This window comes from Macaca thibetana, chromosome 14, assembly GCF_024542745.1.
Source record: "Macaca thibetana thibetana isolate TM-01 chromosome 14, ASM2454274v1, whole genome shotgun sequence".
NCBI classification, from domain to species: Eukaryota; Metazoa; Chordata; class Mammalia; order Primates; family Cercopithecidae; genus Macaca; species Macaca thibetana.
Window position 1 is genome coordinate 83,033,454 of NC_065591.1, and position 15,037 is coordinate 83,048,490.

General features: G+C 33.9%; 1 pseudogene; it reads right to left on the minus strand.

Annotated features, from left to right (window-relative positions):
- Nucleotides 1–323: 323 nt before the first annotated feature.
- On the minus strand, nt 324–3,778 carry LOC126936517 (oxysterol-binding protein-related protein 9-like; annotated as a pseudogene).
- Nucleotides 3,779–15,037: the final 11,259 nt, after the last annotated feature.

A 15,037-nucleotide genomic window follows, 5' to 3' on the forward strand; every position in this document is an offset into this window, starting at 1 on the left:
TAACAGCAGTACTAAAGTGCAGAGTTTCAGGTTTGGATTTATAAATGATTTTCAACGTGTGGGGTTTGGAAAAGGAGCAGACATTATCTTGTTTTCAGAACCTGAAGTTATTCTCAGGACTGATATCATAATCATAACTGCCACAGAGGGAAAAGGGAAACTTTTCCCACTTTAATTGTTCATCTGTGTCAGAAAGTCCAGTATCCCTGAGATAGGAACCACTCTAGTAAGGTAGTAAACAGGTTTCTCCTAAAGGAAGATTGCTTGTTGCTGAATTATGCCTATTGCCCTGATCATCAGGTATATACCTTGCATCTTCAAACCTAATGCTTGGCAGCACCAAGATATTTCAGTAATGGTTCATCATAAACCCAACATTCTCCATCTTTATGAAACAACCTTGTCTCCCACTGAATTTCCTTCTCTTTCCTTTCTTGAGATTCTGCTCTTTTATTCAAACCTGTGCTTTGCTTCAGTTGCTGATTTTTAAGTTGAAAGTGACATCCTTCCAAAGGCTGTGGGATTCATATTTGTTCCGATCTTCTAGCTTCCTCACTTTCTTCTTGATTACAGGCAACTTCTTGGTATCTACAAAGGATGTATTTTCCCCTGTTGCATATTTTGCATACATCACACTATTCCATTCCCCTTCGTTGAGCAAAAAGACTTCTTGTCATTAGGAGCAAAAAAATCTCAGCAGTAATTTTGGGCTTCTTGGCCGCATAGAAGGGTTTAGTGTAGAAGATGATATTTGCACTCTAGCCTGTTTGGAACAATTAATATAGCATTCTCCTCTTAATTCCACCCAGGGTACTGTGAGGATAGACCTTCCATAGTCATTGGGGAATGTGAGAACATAATGTTCATCATAGTCTAGACATGAGACACAGCCCTGCCCTATGTTGTGCACCTCAATTGACATCTGAAGGAATTTTAATTTGGTCCAGACATAAACATTGAATTTTATATTCTTGTTAAAATACTCAGCATAAAAGGCTGAAATGGGTGGATGATGGGAAACCTTCTCAGCCATGAATGTTACACTGTTTTTGGAATCCCAGGGAACTGGTCCTTCTGAAACTAGTTTTGTGTTCTCTTCAGTATCATTTGGTAGTGTCCAGTGACATTGAAAAATCTCACCCAAAATGGGATAGTATGGCTTTTTGTCAACTGTTCCTTTCCTTCTTGCATGAAAGGCAGAGAGGTACCATTTCACAACCAGAACTATGAAATTCTTGTGATCCTTCTAGTCATTAATGGAAACAAACAGGTCCCAGTCTGCATACATTTCTAAAAGAGATCTTCTTTCAAGAATAAACCTTGGAAGAACTACCTTAGTAAGATCCATCGCAAGCCTAACCTGTGAAAAGAGATGCATGATAATGCTTTTGTGCTCCTCCATAGACCCTGCCTCTGCATCATCATCTCTACTATCATATGAATTGAAAACGTCAGCATCATTTGTTCCACTGGACATGGAAGAATTAAGTGATTCTGTGGTATCTGGACGTTTTAGACTATTTCCTGAGCTGCTGCTGATGTGATTACTTACAAATCTTGATTGAACAATTAAAGTTTTTTGATGACAAGCTTCAAAACTGCAAAGAAGATGAACAGAGAAAGAAATTGGAAACTCAAAGAAACAACAAATAGCATGGTAGAATCAATTAAACACTGCATTGTGTTGCTGCAGATTGCTAAAGACGAGAGTAATGCAGAGAAGCATGCAGATGGAATGATAAGTACTATTAATCCTGTAGATGCAATCTATCAACCTAGTCCTTTGGAACCTGTGATCAGCACAATGCCTTCCCAGATTGTATTACTTCCAGAACCTGTTGTGTAAGTCAAGACAGCAGTGTCCATCTTCCCTACCAGTAGGACCTGTGTTGGCTACCTTGGGACAGCATCAGACTGCTACACCAAATAGTACAGGCAGTGGCCATTCACCACCGAGTAGCACTCTAACTTCTCCAAGCGAAGTGAACTTGTCTCCAAATACAGTCCCAGAGTTCTCTTACTCCAGCAGTGAAAATGAATTTTATGATGCCAATGAATTCCATCAAACTGGCTCATCCCCAAAGTGCTGGATAGATTCTTCTGGATCTGCCTCAGTCCTGACACACAGGAGCTTGGATGTTTCTTCTTAAATTTGAATCTTTTTTTATTTATATCAGTGGAATTATGTAGTTCTCCTTGTATCAATCTTTAACCTCCTTAGTTAGCTGTATTTCTAAGTACTTCATTTTTTTCTCTCTTGTAAATAGGGCTGTGTTATTCATTTGGCTCTTAGCTAGAATATTATTGGTATATAGCAGTTCAACTGATTTTGTACATTGGCTTTTTATCCTGAAACTTTGCTGAATGTGTTTGTTAGTTCTAGAACTGTTTTTGCAGAGTTTTTAGGATTTTCTAGATATACTACAGAATCATATCATCAGTGAAAAGAGATAGTTTGACTTATCATATTTGGATGTCTCTTATTTATCTTGCCTGATTGTTATGGAGACCTAGACAGCCACAAAATAATAGTAAGAGGCTTCAAGACTCCACGGATAGTGTTAGACAGCATCGAGGCAGAAACCTAACAAATAAGTCCTGGACTTAAATTTGACACTCAACCAATTAGACCTGATACTACTTTTCTTCCACCTATTGTATGGAATCAGTCTACCTCAGCTATGGTACAAATTTTGTCAGCTTACCAATCTTTTTTTAGTTGTAAGATTGACAACAAAAGCTTGCCAATGTCCTCAACCATTTATTTCAGAAGACACAGACCACACAGTGCTTATATTAGAAATCATGCCCAGGAAATGATTTCTGAAAAATAATATTTTGATCAGATACATGTAATCAGATGATATGCAGAGCTGGCATGACTGGATCACAGAAGGCTGGAACAGTTGCAGAGGAAGTTAAATCAAAGTAAAATAATCAATTGTTTATGTTAGTGTTGAATGGAAGTAACAGTATTAGAATTAAAGTTTTTCTCTTCATATTATATACAGATTGAGCAGTAGCTGACCGATAGTCTTAACCAATGATTCAATTAATTGGGGATATTTATTCACACATTTTCAACTAAAACTTGTTGAATATCTATCATATATCAGAGGCAGTGTAGGCAGTAAGATACAGAGGTAATTAAGACCTAGTCATCTCTGTTTCAAGAACATGAATTTCTAGGGAAAAAATCAGATAGATAGATTACAGTTCAAGGTGACATGTGTGAAAGTGAAGAACTGTACAAATTCTGTGTGGGCACACACCAGAGGGGAAATTAACTGCATGAAGTCAGAAAAGGGTTCACAGAGAAGGCAGCATTTTAACCCAGCCCTATATAAATTGGCTTAGTGAAAGACAATGGGAGGTAGAGTTGAAGAGAATGGCAAAGGAGGAAAATAATAGATGTTCTAGTCTTAGAGAATAGCATGTACAAAAGCGTAGGGTGAGATAATTATAGGTTTTTTAGTGATAAATAGTTTTCAAATACAAATATAACCTGCCTTTCAGTTGAAATTGGAATTATAGGTGACTTGTTTTATCTTTTTATTTTCCCCTCTCTTTTTTAATATTGACATGAACTACCTACACAGTATGAATAGCCTTCCAAATCAGGCTCTAATCTACTTATGCAAACCTATGTCTCTCCTTATCTGTTCTGAAATTACAGAGACACAGGCTCAAGTTGCATTTCTCAAGCATAAATGACTCTGTACCTCTCCTTTTCTGAGCTCATGATGAGGACAGAGGCTCTTTTATACCCTAATGCCATTGTTCTATTACTGATCTGGCTTCCCTCTTTGCATTAGTTGATAACCTCTTGCTACTCCAACAACATATCTCTTGAAGTCTACTTATTCCTACTACTAGGTAAAATAGCTGTCTCCTATGAACGTAGATTTTTTGTAATATTGGTTGCCCAATGAATTTCTTGGCACACATAAAAAAATCAATTGACTATAAATATATTGATTTATTTCTATAAAACATTTCATAAATGAAAACGTTGCTATCCATGTCTATTCTAATTTCAATACCACAGTTGGGTTACTCTAGTTTTCATAGTAAGTTTTGAAATTGGAAAGAAGTCTTCCACATTTGTTCTTTTCCAAGATTGTTATAGTCACTTTTGTTTCTCTGCATTTTCATATGAATTTGATAATAAGCTTGTCAATCCTTTTTTAAAAAATTCAGGAGGATTTCTTATGCACAGTTGATGGGAATGTAAACAAATATAGCCATTATGAAAAACGGTATGGAGCGTCCCCCAAAAAATTGAAAATAGAACTACAATATGATCGAGAAATCACATTACTCCATATATATCCAAAGGAAATGAAATCAGTATGTGGAAGATATACCTGAACTCCCAAGTTTACTGCAATGCTGCAATGCAATTCACAATAGCCAAGATATGAAATCAATCTAAATGCCCATCTATAAATGGATAAACAAAATGTAATACATGTACACACACACACACACACACACACACACACACACACACACCATGTGAATACTGAATTTAATGCTGTTCATTCATAAAACAGAAGAAAATCCGGTCATTTGCAAAAATGTAGATAAAGCTAGAGGACATTATGTCAAGTGAAAAAAGTCAAAGTCAGGCACAGAAAGACAAACAACCTCACTCATACGTGGAATCTAAAAGAGTTAGTGTCATAGAATTAGAGAATAGAATAGTTATCAGAGTCTGCAGAAGGATGGGGGAACCAGGAGAGTGGGGTCAACAGGTATAAAGTTACAGTTGAATAGGAAGAATATGTTTTGGTGTTCTATATTGCATAATAAATTAACTACAGCTAATAACAGTGTTGTGTATATATCAACATAGCTAGAAAAGAAGATTTTGAATATTATCATCACAGAGAAATGATACATTTACAAAGCAATGGATATAATTATGCTGATTTAATCATTATAAAATGTATACATGAATTGAAACATCACACTCTCCCTCCATAATATGTGCAATTGTCTGTCAATTATAAAGGAATCATATTACTTTTAAAAATAAGGTGAAATTTTAGTAAAGACTGTGATTGATTAGAGGATTAATTTGGGGATAATTGCCATCTTTAATTTCTTTCAATGTGTTTTGTAGTTTGCATTGTACATATCTTGCACTTTTGTTAAATTTTCTAAGTATTTTATTTACTTTGATTCTACTGTAAGTAACATTGTTTTATAGTTTTTATTTTTAAATTAGTCATTGCTAGTACAAAGAAATACACTATGCACAATTAATTTTTTTATATACTGAGCTTATATGTAGTAACCATTTCAAATTATTTATTATACTTAACAGTCATTTGTTTGGGGTTAGGGGAGGATTTCTTTGGATGAGGTAGCCATGGAAGTCTCTACTTGATTAGCTTAGTGATCAGCTAATGATTGAAAAGACATTTTCTTGAATGCCTAGAACCAACAAGTTTCCCAATCTTTTGCTAAGGGACCCTGTGTTGGGCATGACTTCAAGACCCAACCAGGCAATTGAGAAGTGTCCTTTTATCTTCACCTTCTGCTTGCACCGAGGCTCTAGGTAAGCCAGAAGTGAGAACTTAATGCCTTCTCTGTTACTTCTTCATAGCATGCAGAAAGTCCTGGGCATGCATGCAGTCATACAAATACATATGGCCTTGTTTCCAGGAACATCTTAGAGCTTGCTCAAAGACAATATGAACACGTCATTTCCCAACTTTCCGCAGCAAGTGTTTTGAATAGCCTGTTGTTGCCCCCAACTGTTATCCACTGCCCCAGGAAGCCAGAAATGTAAACAACTTATTCTCATTATTTTTGAAATATATTCCTGAGTAAAAAGGATTTTTGTAGTATGTGAGATCATAGATCAAATAAAGACAGTCTTTTAAGTGGAGTTTTGTGAAGAACTATAAAAATGTCAGAGAATGACAATTATCTGAAAGTGAGACATTAAAAGATTTCCAGCCCCCTTTTATGCTCTCTGGAGGCTGCCGTTCTGCTGGTTTGCAATTCTCACTATGATGGTGGGCTGTTGATTTTCAAGGCTACAGTGGAGCTGGAGATAGGAGAATGAGAGTATTTCAAGCTAAATGCCGTAAAACTCACTGTTCTTACCAAGTTTCAGTATTTTTCTCAATTAAATACTTCCTTAATTGCTGCAAGCCTTTGGTTAACTCCTAGAGTTCTTAAAATGTTTATCCTAACAATTTTGCAAAAATTCTCCTTTTTATAATATTATCTCCCTGATATTTTAATATATTCTTTTGCTTGGATTCCTTTTGCTCTTTATGTATATGTGCACATCTTTAGGTAATGTTTGACAAATAAGAATCTTTAGTCATGTTTCTTGAGTTTACTTTGGGAGAAAATTTGCAAATTATTTCATAAAAAGTAAATTCCATTTACATTTTGTGTATGACAGATATGCTTGATTTAATTCTATTATATTGCTTTTATATCTGGCCTAATAATTTTTTTGCATATTTTACTATGATAAAATATATGTGCCAAAATATTCATCACTTTAACCATTTGTAAGTATAAAATTCTGTTCATTAAATATCTTCACAATTCTGTGTAATCTTCACTATTTGTATCCAAAAGGTTTTCATCATTCCCCACAAAATCTTTGTAACCATTAAACAATCACTTTCTCTGCTTTCATAATGACTTTTTTATTTTCTCTCACTATGATTTTGACTACTCTAGGTAAGTCATACAAGAAGATTCATACGATATTTGTTATTTTTGTCTGGATTATTCCACTAAGCATAATGTTTTCAAAGTATATCCGTGTTGTTGCATATATCAAAATTTTATTCATTTTTGTAGCTCAATAATATTCCATTGTATGTATATACATATACATACATTTTATCCATTAATATATTGCTGGACTCTTCAGTGATTTCCACTTTTTGACTATTGTTAAGAATGCTGGTAAGAACTTGGGAATACAAATATATTTGAGTCCCTTCTTTCAATACTTTTGGATAGATATGTCGAACTGGAATTACAGGAATATATGTATTTCTGTCTTTAATCTTTTGAGAAACCACCAAGCTGCTTTCTGTTGTGGCGATATCATTTCAAGTTTTCCTCAGGAAAACATGAATATTCTCATTTATTCACATCCTTGCCAACACTTGCTATTTTTCATTTTTCAAAATTATTATAATCTTCATAATAGGTGTGAAATGGTATTTCATCATGACTTTAATTTGGATTTCCCTAATGACTAATGGTGCTGAGCTACTTTTTATTCATTTATTGGCCATTTGTATATCTTCGGTAAAATGTTTGTTAAAGTCCTTTGCTTGTTTGTTTAGTTTTACTTTAATTGATAAATAATGACTGTATGTATTTATGGAGTGCAATGTAATGTTTTAGTGCATGTATACATTATGGAATGATTAAGTCAGGCTGTAAACATAGTCATCAAGTCACATACTTTTTTAAATGGTGTAGAGTGACAATTTAAAATCTACTACTCTCTTATCAGTTTGAAATACACATGATATTATTATTAACTAAAGCCACCATGCTGTTCAATAGACCTCAAACACCTATTCTTTCTATATGACTGAAAATATATATCCCTTCATCCATATCTCTCCATTCCCCACTCTTCACCTCCATCCTCTGGTAATGATCATTCTAGTCTTTACCTCTATGAGTTCAAAATTTTTTCGATTACATATATAAGTGGGATCATGCAATATTTCTCATTCCATGCTCAGTTTATTTCAATTAGCATAATGTCCCCCAGGTTCAGTCATACTGTTTCAAATAACACAATTTCCTTCTTTTTTAAGGCTGAATACTATTCCATTGTGTATAGATACAACATTTTACTCACTCATTTGCTGATGAACACTTAGATTGATTCCATACCTTGACTATTATGAATTATATATTTTTTCTTTTTCTTTTTTTTTTTTTTTTTGAGATGGAATTTTGCTCTTGTTGCCCAGGCTGGAGTGCAATGGTGTGATCCTGGCTCACCACAACCTCCGCCTCCTGGGTTCAAGCGATTCTCCTGCCTCAACCTCCCAAGTAGCTGGGATTACAGGCATGTGCCACCACACCTGGCTAATTTTGTATTTTTAGTAGAGACAGGGTTTCACCATGTTGACCAGGCTAGTCTCAAACTCTTGACTTCAGGTGATCCTCCTACCTCGACCTCCCAAAGTGCTCGGATTACAGGTGTGAGCCACTGCACCCAGCCCTTATGACTTATATTGTAATACACATAGCAGTGCAGATATCTCTTCAACATGCTGATTTCAATATTTTTGAATTGCTAAATCAAATGTTAATATTATTTTCAGGTTTTTTTCTAAATCTCTGTACTGTTTTTCATAATGTCTGTACTAATTTACATTGCCATCAACGATGTATAAGGATTCCTTTTTTCCACATCTTCAACACTTATCTGTTGTCTTTTTGGTAATAGCCATTCTAACAGATATGAGATGATATTACATTATTCTTTTAATTTGTAATTTCCTGATACTTTGTGATGTAGAGACTTTTTACGTTTGTCAATCATTTGCATGTCTCCTTTTGAAATATGTCTATTCAAGTTCTTTTCCCACTTTTTAATCAGTTTATTTCTTTCCTTGCTATTGAGTTTCTTAGTTTTTTTTTCTTTCTTTTTTTTTTCTTTTTTTGATATTAGGCCCTTATCAGATATATGGTTGTCAAATATATTCTCCCAATTTAGGGGTCTTTTTCTTCACTGTTAATTGCTTCATTTGCTGTGCTAAAACATTTTTAGTTTGATGTAATCCCATTTGTTGAGTTTGCTTCTGCTTCCATGCTTTTAAGGTTACATCAAAAAATAATTGCCTAGACTAATGTCACAGAGCATTTTCCCTGTTTTCTTCTACTAGTTGTATGTTGTTAGGTCTTACTAAGTATTTAATTCATTTTCAGTTTATTTTAGTATATGGTGTCACGTAAGGATCCAATTTCATTTTTTGCATGTGGATATCCAATTTCTCTAACATTATTGAAAAGATCATCTATCTCTTCTTTGTTATTAATAGTCACGCCAAAAAATTTATCTACAAATGCATAGGTTTATTTCTAGACTCTCTGTTACATCAGTCTATTTGTTTTTATGTCAATATCATGCTGTTTTGTTTATTATAGCTTTGTCTTATATTTTGACCTCAGGTAGTGTGACACCTCTAGCTTTCTTCTTTTAGCTCTAGGTTGTGTATAGGGTCTTTTATGGTTGTAAATTTTAAGATTGTTTTTCCATTTCTGTGAAAAGTGTCATAGAAACTTGATAGATATTCCATTAAATCTGTATACACTTTGAATAGTATGAATATTTTGATAATATTAATACTTCAAATCCATGAACACAGTATATTTTTCCACTTATTTGTGTCTTCAATTTCTTTTATCAATATTATACAGTTTTCAAATATATAGGTCTTTCACTTCATTGGTTATATTTCTTCCTAAGTATTTTAATATTTTTGATGCTATTGTAAATGGAATCACTTTCTTAATTTTTGTCAGTTTATTGTTATTATATAGAAATGCTACTGAATTTTGTATGATTTTGTATCCTGCAACTTTACTGAATTAATCAATTCTAAATAGTTTTTTGGTGGAGTCATTGGTGTTTTCTATATATTAGATCATGCCATCAGCTAAAGGAAGACAACTTCCTTTTTTATTCTTGATGATTTTTTTTTCTTTTTTTGCCTAATCACTCTGACTGTAACTTCCACTACAATGTTGAATTAGAGTGGAAAATGTGGGCATCCTTGTCTTGTCTCACACTTAAATGAAAAGCTTTCAGGTTTTCACTGTAGAATATGTTAGCTGTGGATTTGTCATATGTAGACTTTATGGCGTTGATATACGTAATTTGTTTTGAGTTACACCATGAAAGGGTGTTGAATTTTGTCAAATGTTTTATTTGCATCTGTTAGAATAAACACATAGTTTTAGTCTTTAGTTTTATTAATGTGTTGTATCACATTTATAGGCTTATGTATTACTTAAAATAATTAGATGAATTAAATTAAGAGTTTAATTGAGCAAAGGGTGATTTGTAAATCAGGCAGCCACCAGAACTAGAGCAGTTCCAGAGCAACTCTGGGGCTGCCACATGGTTGAATGACATTTACGAACACAAAGGGAAAGTGATGTACCAAAAATGGAAATGAGGCACAGTGGCCGTGACTGGCTGAAACTCAGCTGCTGTGATTAGCTGAGATTCTACTCCTTGTTACAAGAATAGTTTGAAGTCTCTTTACACACCCAGTTAGGTTATAGCTAAATATGCATGAAGATATTTAACTATATCTTCATCTCTGGCCAGATATATATGTAAGGAGGCAGCCTTAGGCTAAACTTAATTTAATAGTTGTTGAGTCACCTTTGCATTCCCGGGATAAATCCTATTATATCATTGTGAATTTTTATGTGCTATTGAATTAATTTTTCTAGTATTTTGTTGAGAATTTTTTCATGGATGTTTATTAGAGACATTGGCCTATAATTTTCTTTTCTTGCAGTGTCCTTGCCTCATTTTGGTATCAGGGTAATGCTGGCCTTGTAAAATGAATTTGGAAGTATTGTATTTTCTTGAATCATTAGAAGAGTTTGATAGGTACTTGTATTTTTTAAATATTTGGTAGCATTTAGAATTTGGTAGAATTTTAAATATTTGGTAGAATTTGGGCATGATATCATCTGGACCTGAACTTTGCTTTGATAACAGACTTTTTAATTACTCATTCAAATTCCTAACTCATTATTGATTTGTTCAGATTTTATATGTCTTCACTGTCTTCATGATTCAGTTTTTTTTTTTTTGTTTGTTTGTTTGTTTGTTTTTTAAAGACAGGGTTTCTTGTCTTTGGCCTGATCTCGGCTCACTGCAACCTCTGCCCCCCAGGTTCAAGCAATTCTCCCACCTCAGCCTCCTGAGTAGCTGGAATTACAGGCGTGTACTGCCACACCTAGCTAAGTTTTTGTATTTTTAGTAGAGTTGGGTTTCACCATGTTGGTCAGGCTGGTCTCAGACTCCTGACCTCAAGTGATCTGCCCACCTTGGCCTCCCAAAGTGCTGGGAACACAGGCATGAGCCACCACACCTCAGCCTCATGATTCAGTCTTGACAGGTTATATGTTTCTAGGAATGTATCATTTTCCTCTAGGTTATCCAGTTTGCGGCTATAATTGTTCATTTTAGCCTCTTATATTTTGTGTTTTCATGGTAGCAATCTTTGTCCATTTTGACTGGGTCATTTGTTCTATTTCTGTTGTTGAGTTGTAGGAGATTATTATATATTCTGGGTGTTAAATGCTTATCAAATAAATAATTTGCAAATATTTTCTCACATGTAGTCTGTAGGTAGGTAGTCTTCATTTTTATGATAGTGTATTTTGATGCACGAAAGTTTTTATTTTTGATAAAGTCTAATTTGCCTATTTTTGAATTTGTTGGTTTGTCTGTGCTTTTTGGTGTCATATTCACATATATAGTTTCAGCTCTAAAGTTTAGGTCTTGGATCCATTTTTAGTTACATGGCAGTCAGTGTGCTTGACATCAGTAATTAGAAGCATCAATTCACAAGCAGAACATGGGACCCTGAGATTTGGAGGACAACATCTGTATTTCTCACCCTGGCTTCATCAAGCCATGGCAAATATGTGATTGCCATCACCACAGCTGCCTTTCAAGGGGATAAAGGATGAAGGATGGATAGCAATCATGTTAATGGCAGAAATGGACTGAAATTAACAGCAATGCTTTCCCCGGGAAGCTGCAAGTGTTCAAATAAATTCTAGAATTCCAAAATAATCACTTTAGAAAAGTTCTGCCAATATGATTACTGGTCAGGTGGAAATACAGATTCCTGATACTTGCTACTATACCATCTTCACTCACTTACTGTATATGTATTTGTAATGCGTTTTTACCAAATATTCTGGATTTATTTTAATTGAAAATTTCTATGGATATATCTAAGACCAGCCTACTTTGTATCATTGTATTAATTATGTGGGTTGTCTGTACAACTCTCCCTGGAAAATAGCATTTCCTTTCAGTTATTTAAGTTCAGTTTTATGATTTTAAAAATTACTATAATTTCTTTGTCTAGTTTTTTTTCTTCCGGAGTATTCCACTATTACATATGTCACATCTCCAATGGCTATTGTTTTCTTGATTTTGCTTTTTTGTAATTCTATTTCCCTTCATTTGTTCATTTCATATGCAATCTCTATTTCCCTATCCCTACCATGTTTTCTGTTGTACTTATTTTCCATTGAAATTCTTATATTTCATCTCTGGTTCTAAGAGGGGTTTTTTCCCTTTTATTTCTTATTTAAGTTTTCTCCATTTCTGATTCACCTTCTTTTGCTGTCAGTTCTCACATTAGGATGTCAGATGGTCTCTTCACTCAAGTTCTTATATTTACTTTCGTGTTCTCCATTCAGAGCTACAATTGATGATTTACGCTTATTAACATTTATTTAAATTTTTTCTCTGCCTTATAGCAACATTTTTCATAACTGTAAAGCAAAGGGAAAATACAGATGTAGATCTGTAAGTATGCGGAAGATTTTGGTGTTTTATCACATATATTTTACCTTCTCTGGATTTCATCCTTTGACATTATAATTACTTAACATATGTTTCTTCTGTTTAGACAGGTCTCCTCTGCCTCTCAGAAACTTGCCAAGCATAGGAGGACTTCAGCCTCTAGTCCAGAGTTTTTCTGATCACCACCATCAAAATATATGTCTGTTTTTCAAGATGCCCTTACCTTAAGGTTCAAGATACTTTACTTTAAGGATTATTTCTTTTACTGTTTTGGGCACATTTTAACTTTCCACATTTTTTTCTTTGCTGTTTCCTCTCCTCCTGTACACCTGCACTCAGTGTCAATAATCTTAATTATATCAATTCATCCTTCTAGCATCCTAGGTCTCTCTCTCTCTCTCTCTCTCTCTTTTTCCCCTTTCTTATTTGGCCACAAGATTCACTGACTCCTCTATTCTCCAGAGTAATTACTCTGTAATCCAAATTAGCTTCCCTACTTTCCTAGGCATTCAAGAAACTTCAAATTTATGTCAATAACAGAACCCTCTTACAAGGTGATTGGTGACCATCTAATGTTACTTCAGCACAGTCTGTTGAATTCCCAATACCCCTAGTTCTAAGCAATCAATGAGGTGTTGAACTAGACAGACATTACTCTCCACAAGAGGAAAGTTTTTTTATAGATATCAAGAATTTCGTGTTTTCCTACATTTTTATATTTTAACACAATATAGTAAGACAAATATAAAATTAGAATAAAAAATAGACTTGATAATAGTTTTTTACATTTACAATTTATCAACTAACTTAGGGAAACAGATGTACCCCAAAATTTAAGCACTGGAATTTTTTTAAGCACGTGACTTTTAACACAAAATTATTTGAATTAGTAACAAATTGAAAACAAAATGGAAGACTAATGATGTAGGAAAGAACTTATGATGTATTGTTGTGGGAAAACAATAGATTACAAAACAATGTACATAACGGCCTCAGAATTTTATTAAATATATGCATCTTGAGTAATATATACAAGTAAAAATGGCCCAAGATTACAGATGAGTTTTATTTTCTTCCCTATATTTTTTAAGTTTTATAATACATATATATATCCCTCTTTAAAAATCTGAAAAATATTAAATATAAAAACTACAATTATTTAAATAACAATTTTTAAAATACTGTCATTATAGGCACTATGAAAAAAGACTGATACCTTGAATAGAACGAGAAAACATAGGCTATTTAGAGTCACATTTTCATTTATTATTTCATTTAAAAACAGGAGGCACTGGGGAAAAACACTAATTTTCATATTCTCAGTTTACTCCATGGATAATGTACATACACATTTCCATAATGTAGAAATGGTAATAGCAATATGGAAATGGTTATATAAAACATGCCTGTCTTTTATACTTTAGGTAGATATATTATTTCCTTTCCTGTTCTTCATACATTTATACTTCCTTTCATTTATGTAGTATCCTGGCATAAAGTACATTGGGTGTTATTGCTGAAAGGCACATTCACCCTTAGGTGTTGTAAAGAGAGGCAAAGTAGGCACCAGAATGCAGATGCAGAGCAAAGCTACATAAAAGAGCAAAACGTATGATTATGGTGTGCTGTTTAAAAGACTGGAGAGGAAATTCCATCTGGAGAATGGCAACCTGAAGATGCTATAGAAAGGGCAATCCCATGAGCTCAGCCCACTGTAAAATGTGAGACTTGAAAAGAGAGGACTACATATGAGCTTAACCAATTTAACTACAGAATCAAATAAAATGAGGGTAGCATGTTATATTTTCAAAAGGGCTTGATGAATACTGTTTTTCTCTTTATTTATGTGAGAAAAAAAATTCAAACTCTAAAGAGCAGTTTCAGCAACTCTTCAGGAGGCTATTGTAGTAAGAAGCAGTGCTAAAGATGCTTGCTAGAAAAACAAATTATAATCAATGCAAAAAGCTTAATAGAGTGGGAAATAAATAGAGCAAAAAGCCTTTCCTCAAAAGTATCTTTAGATAATTTTAAAAGGAATCAGGATTTCAGTAGAAATTTTTTTCCAGTACAGACACTGAGCAGGCTTTTAGTGACAGTTGCAATATTCAACGATGATCCTAAACATGCTGTGAAAATAAATTTCTCATCCCAGAAAAAGTGCGATTCTCCCTGTGCTGGAGCTTTGATGATGATATTACACTACAGTCTAACATCTATACATAGAGTTCAGTAGCTTGAATATGAATACTATTGCACTTATTAAAAAATAGTGACAGTTATTACAAAGGAATATGTTTTAAACAATACTTTGAATGTTGCCTATAGGGTATTCACAACAATTTCCTGCTGGTTTCTGGTTTCAGGACAATTTCCTGGAGGTTTCAATTTTTTTAGCAGTTTCCAGATTCCATTTCTTTGGGCAAAGGGAGAAATGGGGGAGAAAAATGATACTTA